The sequence below is a fragment of the Protopterus annectens genome, chromosome 8.part0 (assembly GCF_019279795.1).
Source record: "Protopterus annectens isolate FY-2018-M chromosome 8.part0, PAN1.0, whole genome shotgun sequence".
Lineage (NCBI taxonomy): Eukaryota > Metazoa > Chordata > Ceratodontiformes > Protopteridae > Protopterus > Protopterus annectens.
The window spans coordinates 1,092,063,413-1,092,074,835 of NC_056741.1; the positions used below are offsets into that span (position 1 = coordinate 1,092,063,413).

The window sequence follows — 11,423 nt, forward strand, 5'->3', positions numbered from 1 at the left end:
TATTTAAATCAACACCAGTAAAAAAACAGTAGGTAGGTTGTTAAGCACATTTGTTCAAACTGTAAGGAACTTCATCAGAACCTGTATATAAATGCAGAGTAACCATATTTCAATGTTTAAAGTTTAAAAACAGTGATGTAATCGCAGTGCCACCAATAGAAAACTGTAACCAATAAAACTAGGCAGTCAAAAGAATTTACATTAAAACTAAGTTCTTAAAAATATATGTGAAACATAAAATCAAACGTGTTTATAGTACTATAAAATATACACAAAAGATAACGTCTAAGTAAAAAAAATATATATATATATATATATATATATATATATATATATATATCTTTTAAATTTTAATAGCTTTTAGTGCTTAAAAATACTGTTAAGAACACGTTTATCATTCAGCCCAGGAGCCTGTGATGAATTCAATCCAAATTCCCAGAAACTTTGTGGGATTCCAATTTAGCTCTCCACATACCACCCCTTACTGGGTAATAAGGAATTTTTTCCAGTATAAAAAAATTACATTGAATGGAAAGCCTGTATAAAACATTACTCAGGTCTTGCCAGTGTATAAAGCATTACTCAAGCCTTGCTTCTTTATAAAATAATAATGCTCATAAATTGCAATTCTTAATGGCCTTTTTGTTTTACCTTTATAGAAAGAGTCACAGGTAAGACATAAACCCACCCAACAAGTGTAGGAATTAAATCTCCCATTGTTATTTAAAATCATGTGGTGAGATACAATGGATATGTTGGCTCCATCATAAGTATATGTACATTGAGCAGTTGCTCCGCATTTAACCATTCCATATCGCTGTGGTTTAATAAGTTATTTTTCAACTATGTTTTTAATATTTTTTTCCTCTTTCGTACATAAAGTCAGGTTTATTGCCAAGTGTGTCTTTTAAATTAAAAAGATCAGCCATAGTTTTCCAGTTCTTGAGCATCTCTCTAGCCTGGCCACTAAATGGACTGTAACAAAGGAACATGGCTTCACTATAATGGTTGCTTGTTTGCTTCTCTCTCTCTCTCTTTACAACTGCTCCATTCCTTTTTAGAGTAGGAGAATACCTTTCTTTACGCCAAATCATCACATGTTGAACAATTTGATTGATTAATTTATTGGAGTACCCCTATTCAAAAACACCTTAGCTAGTATAATGATCTTTTTTGCAGAAAAACTCATTGTTGGACACCAAATGTTACAGTGTAACAAACTGCCCTTTTTAATAAGTTTCCCTTTTGCCAAATGGGATGGCAACTGTTAAAATGTGACTATGAAAATAAGTTGCCTTCAAAAAAATAGGTTTGTAACACATACAGGCCCTGTTTTTCATGATAGTTGTGTTAAGATAGCTAATACTGTTGAAAAATTAATTTCACTTGTAAACTTAAGGACGCTAGATGTATTATTCAGATAATGAACGAAGTTTCCTAAATGTTCTACACTACCATTTAAAAAAATTAAGATGTCATCCAGATATCAGAAATGCATATTAATATTGGACCAGTGTGGTGTATTAAAAACATAAGATTTCTCCAAGAGCCATAACACCATGTTGGCAAGTAAGGGAGCAGAAGCAGCTCCCATGGCCACCCCTTTAACTTGATTATAGTGTTCCCCTTTGAAAAAAAAATGTTCCACAGCACAATCTCCATCATGTGTTTAAATGAATTTCTTTGTTAGTTTTTACTACCAGTCACCAAGGACTCCCTAAACCATTCCAAACCCAAAAAGTGAGAAATGACTGCTAAAAGATCTTTAACATCGATGGTCATAAAACAAATATTACTTTGAAACTTTTGAGCTTATCTTTGCCAAACAATGTCAAGAAATCTGTGAGAATGTTCTTTATCTTTAAAACAAATCTTTCAAAGTAACATCCACTCATTTGGCAAAGGGCTCGGTTTTAGAGCCACCAGTAGATACTATAGGCCTTAAGGGGGATCAAGATGAATATGTTTTGAGGTATTCCAGAGATATTGGATATTAGGGGATAGTTCATCTTCAAATAATTTTTAGTTTGAAATGTAATCTGGTATTCTGTCATTAAATCATTTATCCAGCTATCTATTTTATTGCATGTTATATTGATCTCATTGTAGCAAAGTCAAAAAATGTCTTCATCATTCAAATATTGATACGTTTTGGTAGAATCATTGTTGATGTTCGTAATAACATCACCCCTTTTATCAGGCTTCATAACTCTCTATATTAGAGTCTTGTAAAATCTTTTTTAATGAATTGTTTTAGTAAGGTTATAATAGCTACATCTCTTCTGCTGTTTTTTCAAGGACTGTTAAATCTTGTTTGTAAGCTTTATCAAGCTTGCCTGTGTAAATGAAAGTCCTCATTCACTGATTTGGAAAATGTCATGAAATTACTTTTTGTAGCAAATAGTTTAATTTCATTAATATTGTCAACCATTTAATATGTAGTAGAAGGTACAAAGGTAAAAACTTTTCTAAAGACCTCCTTCAGACATGAATCTATCTGAAGATTACTGTAATTAAAGACTTTCAAAGCAGCGTCAGAACTGTTCTGAGAATCATAACAGATTAGTCTTTGGAGGTTCTTCCCCTCCCCCTGCTCGAATTGTCTTTGGTATTGCCCCTCCTGATAAATGACATGACCTCCTGTTTGTACAGTCTCTCTTACAACCGTGGTGAACAGAGTGGAGACCCTGACTCCCTGAATAATTGGGTGGATGTTCTTCGTGTTTCACTGTTGCAGTCATTACATTTGGGTAATCTGCTGGCAGGTTGCCCTCAGTCGGCCTGAATAACAAAGTCTTGGAACTGCATCAGTTGCTGTCTTTACTTGTCAGGTTGTCAGGGGTATAAAACATGCAGCCGACGCCATTTTAATCAGTCTTTCTTGCCGCGCGGTGCCCGAAGCAGAAGCAGTTCGCAAGTGCTGGTCGGCCGACTCCTGAAATTTTTGTTTTCGAGTTTCAGAACCAAAGTCTTCAACCTAAAGCTAAGTACCCCATTGGGGAAACTTTTTCTTGCTCCTTACCGATGTCAGTAAAAGTTAATTGCATTACTTGTGGGAAGCAAATACCTCAAAGGATTTTCATTTGTATTGTATTCCTTGCCTAGGCCCTGACCATAACGTGCCTTGCTGTCGGTTTTGTGCTAAATTTAACCAACGCACTATTAAGCGTCGGTATATTTTTGCTTCTAAATATTTTGGCTCAATATTTAACTGTCCAGAAATGTCTTTGGTTAGCAATCCGACTACCAGAATTCACAAAAAACGCAAAGAAAAAGACAGAGACAGACCGTTGAGGTCCAAAACCGACGACCAAGCTTCTCCTAAGCCAGTCGCCGGTACTCAGTGAGGTGCTTTCGCAGCCCCTGATGCCCCGGCTACTTTTGATTCGCAGGCCTCTACCAAGACTCATTTGGAGTCCGGTATGCCGCGATACACTTTAAGTATTGGACCTGCGGATGTCTTTCCCTTAGATGGGTCTGGAGCCGCTGAGCAGTCACCGGATTCTGAGGGTGTTTTCAGGCCTAAAGATTTGTATATTAAACCATCGCCATCATCAAAAACAAGGCCAAAACCAACTTCTATGTCTAAAAAACTGACGCATGGGCCACGTGTTCAGGCCCCTATGCCTAAAAATTAAATGATCAAAATGGCTGAGGTTACCTTGATCAGGGGTTCCCAACACCCTCCTGCTAAGAGGCCTAGGCAAGGCACTGATTATGTGTCTTCAGATCAGGTTTCCATTTCTTCCGATTCCTCTTCTAAGAAATTTTCTATTCCCCCTTATGAGGACTCTGATGCAGAAGAATCCATCCCTCCTGCTTCTCCTCCTGAGGATTTTTCTTTTGGAGAAGCTTTGCATACCTTAAGGGAACATTTTCATTGGGAGAGTCAGGATTTTTCAGAATCCAAAAAGAGGCTTAGGGATTTCCTCCTCCTTCCTCAACATAGGCCTTTGGCTATACCTCCTGTTTTAGACATTGTTGATGATGTTTTCTCAGAATCCAGCATGGCTTCTGATTCCCTGCCTCTGGCTCCTAGTAAGCCAGACAGATATTACAGGGTTCCTGACTCTCACAAGTTTCTTTTTAAAAACCCTACTGCTGATCCTGAAACAATTTCTCAGAGTCCCAAAGGTGTTAAGGCTTCTACTGCTAAAAATCCTACCCCTTCTGATAGAGACTCCAGGGCGCTATATAGATGGGGTAAGAAGGTTTACACGTCTGCAACCCTGGCTATCAGGGCTTTAAACTGTCAATTTCATATAACTGAAAAAAATGGTATGGTTGCACCGGAAAGCAATAAATAATTTGTTCCACAGACCAATACAAGCGCTTTCACCTGGCTGTAGTGCTGGGCTTTTTCAAGTAAAAACACACAAACACAGACCAGTATAAATACCCTTTCCCTTAAAAAAGGCGCCAAAAATCCATAAAGGGACATTTACATTTATTGCTGTAAAAATAAAACTACATAGCAAAATGCAAAACACAAAATATATGTAAAGTATATAAAACCTATAAATACATGTGTTTAAAATATTGCACTATTTTCCATTCATAAAGTACATTAATACAGAATACCCAAGGTTATTTAAACCCATATTGCGGTTGCCCAATAAGAACAATGTAAGTTTATATGGGTGGCTAAAATCTTTTTGCTTTTTTAGTTAGATAAGGTTTAATTGAAATATGATCATTGATCCCTGGGTAACTGGTTGCGTTCAGTTTGATCTGCCAGTAGGTCTCCCTGCAACACAACCAGTTTTCCCAGTCCCCTCCCCTAGGGTCAATTATTACATGTTCCAAAATTCCAAACCTAGAACCATTGTGTGTGGTTTCAGCTTGCAGGTGCCTGTAAAGTGCATTGTTCACATTTTTCTTTCTAATATTGTGTAAGTGTGTTCATATATTCTTTTACTTAGTGCCCTCTCAGATTTACCTACATAAAAACTGGGGCAGTCCCTGCAAACAGCTAAGTAAACAATACCCCTAGTCTGACAATTACCCCTCACAAAAGTGATTCTACTGTTCATACTATTTTCTAAAATAATTTGCTCTTTGTCGATGATGTATCTACAATAAGGGCACCTGCCACATTTCTTGGTCCCTACCCCTGAATCTTTAGTGACTACCTTTTTGTTTGTTTCAAACAATTTCTTCAAATTGACCCCCATTTTGTAAACAAAGCAGGGCAATCTACCTACTCTGTCCACAATTTCGTGATTGTGTTTTAACATATTCCAGTTAGATTCTACAATCCTTCTAACTTCACCAGAGAAACTTGTACTGAACCACCAGTGCTCTCCCAAAGTTGTTTTCAACATAATTTTTTTTTTGTTTTTGAAAGATGTTGGATGTTACCTAACAAAGGGCCATATTTATCACCCCATCCATTAATAATTTCCAAGCGTGTTTCAACAATCAATTCTTCTGGGTAGCCTCTGTCCCTAAAAACATCTGAAATCAATCTAATTTCAGATAAAAAGTCGCATCTTTCTGAGGTCATTCTGGCTGCCCTGACCATCTGACCCTTTGATATACTTCTTTTTTGCTTCCATGGTTATGCACCTGGGTATGGAAGTATGAGTTGCTAAAGGTATCCTTACGGTATATTTTAGATTTTAACTTGCCCTCGAATTTCTCTATCCTAACATCAAAGTAATCCATTTTATTGGAATCCATTTTGTAAGTGAACCTCAGAAATTCTGTGGTAGAATTTAAATAATTTATAAAGGGAACCACAAGTTCCACAGGACCTTTCCTTATGACAAAAATGTCGTCCAGGAAACGTCTGTAAAGTTTCATTTATTTCCAAAATTCTGAACTAAAAACATAACTAGTTTCCCATTTCAACAGTACCAAATTGGCATAGATGGGGGCATATGCTGCCCCCATAGCTACACCGTTGATCTGTTTAAATGTCTCCCCTTCAAAATAAATAAAATTATGTTCCAGTACTACTCTCATAAGTTCCAACAGAGTGTCTACATCAACCTTACAGGTGGACCGTTTCTCACCCAAACGTTTCATAAACATGTCTAACCCTTCTTCCACTGGGATACAGGAGAAAAGGTCAACTACGTTAATGGTCAAAAAATTATCCTCACAGTTAACTGTGGTAGAAGTCAAACTATCCAAAAAATCCCAGGAGTCTTTCAATAAATGTTCATAGTCTTTTATTAAATGTTTTAAGGAAAAGTCTAAGAAAGTAGCTATAGGGTAAGTTTTGGATTCCTCACCAGCTACTATGGGCCTATAAGGAGGGTCTGTAGTGCTTCTATGAATCTTGGGAATGCACCTTGGGGTCTAAACTATTATCTAATAAAAAGATCTTCAATAATCATGTCAGTTTTCCTATAGGAAATATTGATCTTGTTAATAGAAACTGGAACATAGATACTATTATTGTGCAGCATCTCTAGTATTTTACTTGAATAATCTAAGGCATTGACTAGTATGACCCCTCCCCCTTTGTCTGGTTTCATAATTCGAATTCCTTTATCCCAACACAATTTATCGAAAATGTGTTTTTCTCGTGAGGTCAAATTTGGTAAATAACCACATTTTTTCTTTCTTTTTTTATCCATACTCAGTTGGTAAATGTCAGAAGTACATGCAGCTTCAATTACCTGTAGGGCTGGGTGCAAAGGTGGATTATATGTACTTGTCTGTTTGAAATTCTCATCCCTAGCAGTAGATGGTTGTTCAAAGAAAAGGGAAAAGTTAATTTTTCTAACAAAATGTTTTAGTTCAAGGATAGCTTCACTAACATCTAAGCCCCTATTAGGGACAAATTTAAAACCTTTTATGAACAGATGGAGATGTTCTGGTTTAATTTCAATCCCACATAGGTTGAAAATCTTAAAGCCGTTTTAAGTTAACATTACCCCGTTTTCATCAACTGTTCTACTTTCCCTTTCTTCTTGGTTTTTCCTTGATTTTTTTTTTCCTTTTCCCTTCTCTGTAGAAAAATCCTGGTAATTACCTTCTTCATCATCCGCATCCTCCCCACCACCAACAGGGCTATAAGATCCAAACCCGTTTTTGGATCTAAAGTGTTGGGAGTCCTGACCTCCGGGCAGGGGCCATTCAAATTACTCCCCTTAGTAGGATTCTGAATGTTGTCCCCTACCAGAGCTTCGTTAACTGCTCCCATTGAGCGGGCATAATGGATCCCTCTATTGTCATCCATGTTCACTTGACCCATAGTATTTCTATTTCTAAAAAGCCTACCCTTGAAAAGGTAGGCTTTGTTGTCTCTGTATTGTTTTAAATCTCTAAATAATTTCTTTTGTTTACGTTTACAAATTTCTTCACATTTCCTGTCCACTATAATAAAACAATGTTCATACACATCACAATAATGTTCAAATAACAAATCTTGCTTAATAGCTTGATTTAATTTCTCAGCATCCTTCAATAAAAATTCAGCTTTTTGCCTAGAATATTTCAACATTAAATTTAACATTTTAAATCCACATTCATCAAAGATCTGATAAAAAGCATCTATCATGTCCATGTCGTATGAAAAACCCTCTGGGTATTTACAAACCCTCAAACCCTGTGGTACAACATGTTTTTTTAAACATTCCTCTAAATACAAAATGTCCAAATTTACACTTTTTTAATTTAAAATAACTTGTTTTCCAAGTCTCTAATTCCCTCTTTCAGTGAACTCATTGTTGCAGTCGATTTGGCACTATTTGCGCCATAAATCAAATCACAGTTTTCCGAAAACAAGTTATTATTACTTTTAAAAGCATGGACCCATTCATTTAACTTAAAGTTGTGTTCATTAAATGAAGAACCAGGTCTCCCTTGAGCTGCCAAGGAAGAAGAAATGGAGTTTGAAACAGTACCTTGATTGAACGCTCCGTTCCTACGCTGACTGGGTGAGTTCACTACCCCCATTTGTCTCCTCATCTCGGAAACGCACATCATTCCTGCCATTAGTTCCTTCATTTGGTGAAAGCAAGCATTCGCCCCTCATTTCACCATCTCTGTTGTTTACGCCTGAAAACGACTGACTCCATGCTCTGCACTGGGAAGGCAAAACAAAGTCACGTAGGGTTCGGTCTCTCGTACCACACCCACTTCCTTCCTTGTCGCTAGTCCCAAAGTTCACTGCCATTGAGTGTGCCTGACCACAAGGTAAGGTCTGCCCAGATTGAGAGATTAACTCAGACAGGTGAGATCACCCTTTAGGCTGCGCATCTCGTAGTTGAGGCTGGCAATGGCCGAAAACACCTCCTCCTGCTGCATCCGAATACTCGAGTGGTCCGACTGACCCAGAATTCCTTCATCATCACTGTTGTTGGTGCCATCATTAAGATTAACAGAAGCCATTCCACGTTGACCACCTCCACACTAAAAACCGAATAAACAAACAAAACGTGGAGAACACAGACCATAAAACTGGTAACTAGTAACTGAAAAAATGGTCTGGATGCACCGGTAAGCAATAAATAATTTATTCCACAGATAAATACAAGCACTTTCACCCGACCGTAGTGCTGGGCTTTTTCAAGTAAAAACAAACCCATACAAACACAGACCAGTATAATTACTCTTTCCCTTAAAAAAGGCGCCAAAAATCCTTTAAAGGGACATTTACATTCATTGCTCTAAAAATAAAACTGCATAGCAAAATGCAAAACGCTAAATATATGTGAAACACATTTTGCTATGCAGTTTTAATTTTAGAGCAATGAATGTAAATGTCCCTTTAAAGGATTTTTGGTGCCTTTTTTAATGGAAAGAGTATTTATACTGGTCTGTGTTTGTATGTGTTTGTTTTTACTTGAAAAAGCCCAGCACTACGGCCGGGTGAAAGCACTTGTATTCATCTGTGGAATAAATTATTTATTGCTTTCCGGTGTGTCCAGACCATTTTTTTCAGTTGCTAGTTACCAGTTTTATGGTCTGTGTTCTCCATGTTTTGTTTGTTTGTCAATTTCATATGCTTAAATGTCAGCAGCATGTCATGGGCTTACTGAAACAGAAAATGATGTTGATTTCTGACTGTGTGGAAAATAGAGTTACAGGATTTATTGCATTCAGCTGAACAAGTTGGAAAGCATACTTTGCAATGTGGTTTTGATTCCTTGGAGGCCTCTTGCAGGGCTGCCATAACTGGATCTGTGATAAGAAGGCATGCTTGGCTCAAGGAGCAAAATCTGCCTGATCATGATAAAGCAAAATTGTTGGATGCTCCTTTACAACAGGACAGTCTATTTGGTAATAAGGCAGAAGAAGTTTTGAAAAAGATGGGAGACCAAGCTAAATCTATGCAAACTGTAAAGGATTTCTTACAAGTGCAGCCTCCCAGGTTCGGTAGGCACTGGCCTACTAAGAATTAGTCCTTTCCAGTACGCAACAGAGCCGCTCAGGTCAAACCCAGACACACCAAAGGCTGCAGGTTTCAGTCACAAGGAACTTACAGAACAAAACAACACCTCCAAAACTGGAAGTAGCAAGCCCCCCCCTCCCCACGGTAAACAATCCATGACTTTCCTCTGCCATTTCCAAGCACTTATCTTTTGGCTGCCCCTTTGGGGGGAAAAATAGCACTTCATGCACAAAATTGGCATCTAATTACCCAGGACAAGTGGGTCTTAAATATAGTATCACAGGGATCCAGATTTCGTTTCCACACACTGCCAATTCCAAACGGATGGCCAGATCTGCCTCCAAATCAGTGGGCAGAGGCCCAGAAACAAGTTCTGTTCCTCATAGATATGGGGGCTATTCAACCAGTACCAGAAAAGGAAAAAGGACAAGGTTTTTATTCAAGACTTTTCCTGGTACCCAGAAAAGACAAATCATGGCGTCCAATTCTGGACTTATCCATTCTAAATACTTTCCTGGACATTCCAAAATTCAGGATGCTGACTGTACAATATGCTGGGCAAGGAGGTGTGGTTGGTAACTCTAGACTTAAAAGAGGCTTACCTGCATATCCCAGTCAGGGAATCTTGCAGAAGATACCTCCGCTTCAAAGCAGGCTTTTTGCATTACCAGTTCTCTGCATTGCCCTTTGGCTTATCTACTGCGCCCAGGGTCTTCACAAAGTGCCTGGCACCAGTAATTGCATTTTGCAGACAAAGAAACATTCAAATTTATCCTTATCTGGACGATTGTCTAATTCAGGCAGAAAACAAGGAAACTCTTCTACAACATCTGGCATTTTTGAAAAGGCTTCTAACATGCCTAGGGTACATCATAAACGAGAAGAAATCACAACTGGTACCCTCTCAAATAATTACATTCCTGGGTGCAAGCTTGAATACAACTGCCCAGATGGCTTACCTCACGCCAGACAAACAAATTCAACTGATGACATACTTCAAACAAGTGGCCACAAAAACCCAGCTATCTGCAAGACAAATTCTGCAGGACTTGGGCTTCCTGCATTCTGCTAATTCCATATGCAAGACTGCATATGAGGAAACTTCAGTGGTACCTAAAAAGCTTTTGAGTCAACATTGTCACAGCCTGGAAACAATGATTCCTGTCATTCCTTGCCTGCAGCAGGAGTTCCTATGGTGGGCAGAGGCCTGTCACCAAAACAAGGGACTGTCATTCATTCCATCCTCTGCCACCCAAACCCTGACTACAGACGCATCAGATTATGCTTGGGGGCCCATCTGGCAGGGAGATGCATTCAGGGCGAATGGATCCCAAATCAAATGCATCTACATATCAACCAGAAAGAAATGCTAGCTGTACAGAATGCTCTGACAGCCTTCAAGGACTTTCTTCATCCAGGACAACTACTGATAAAGATGGACAACACTACAGTTATGTGGTACATAAACAAGCAGGGGGGTACCCACTCCTACCCCCTTTGCAGACTAGCCATGGCTTTGTGGAACACAGCCTAGACTTACCAAATACATCTACAAGCTCCATTCCTGCCAGGAAAGCAAAATACTCTGGCAGACGAACTAAGCAGAAATCATATGGACCCGCACGAATGGAAACTGGATCCACAAATCTTCAGCATGTTGACACGAAGATGGGGGAGCCCAGACATAGATCTTTTTGCCTCTCCCCAAAACTATCAGTTGGACAAATTCTGCACAAGAACTCATCACAAAAAAGCATGGAAAGTGGATGCTCTATCCTTCAGCTGGAAAAGCCTATCAAGTCTATGCCTTTCCCCTTCTGCCTCTGCTCTCCAAGGTTTTACTAAAAATCAGACAGGAAAAACCGAAAATGATTCTGATTGCTCCAGACTGGCCTCGCCAACACTGGTACCCGCTCCTACACAATATGTCGCACCTTCCTCAGTGGTACCTGCTTCAGACACCTTACCTACTGTCTCAGCAGAACTATCAAATTCTGCACACTCAGCTCCAAACTCCTGAATCTTGCAGCATGGCTAATCAACTAATTTCACCAGTCACATCTCTCGAAACTTA

At 38.7% G+C, this 11,423-nt stretch overlaps 1 protein-coding gene across 2 annotated transcripts in view; it reads left to right on the forward strand.

Annotated features, from left to right (window-relative positions):
* SMG9 (SMG9 nonsense mediated mRNA decay factor) overlaps positions 1-11,423 on the forward strand; it is a 684,281-nt gene that overhangs the window by 91,184 nt on the left and 581,674 nt on the right. The gene's annotated exons all lie outside the window — the stretch shown is intronic.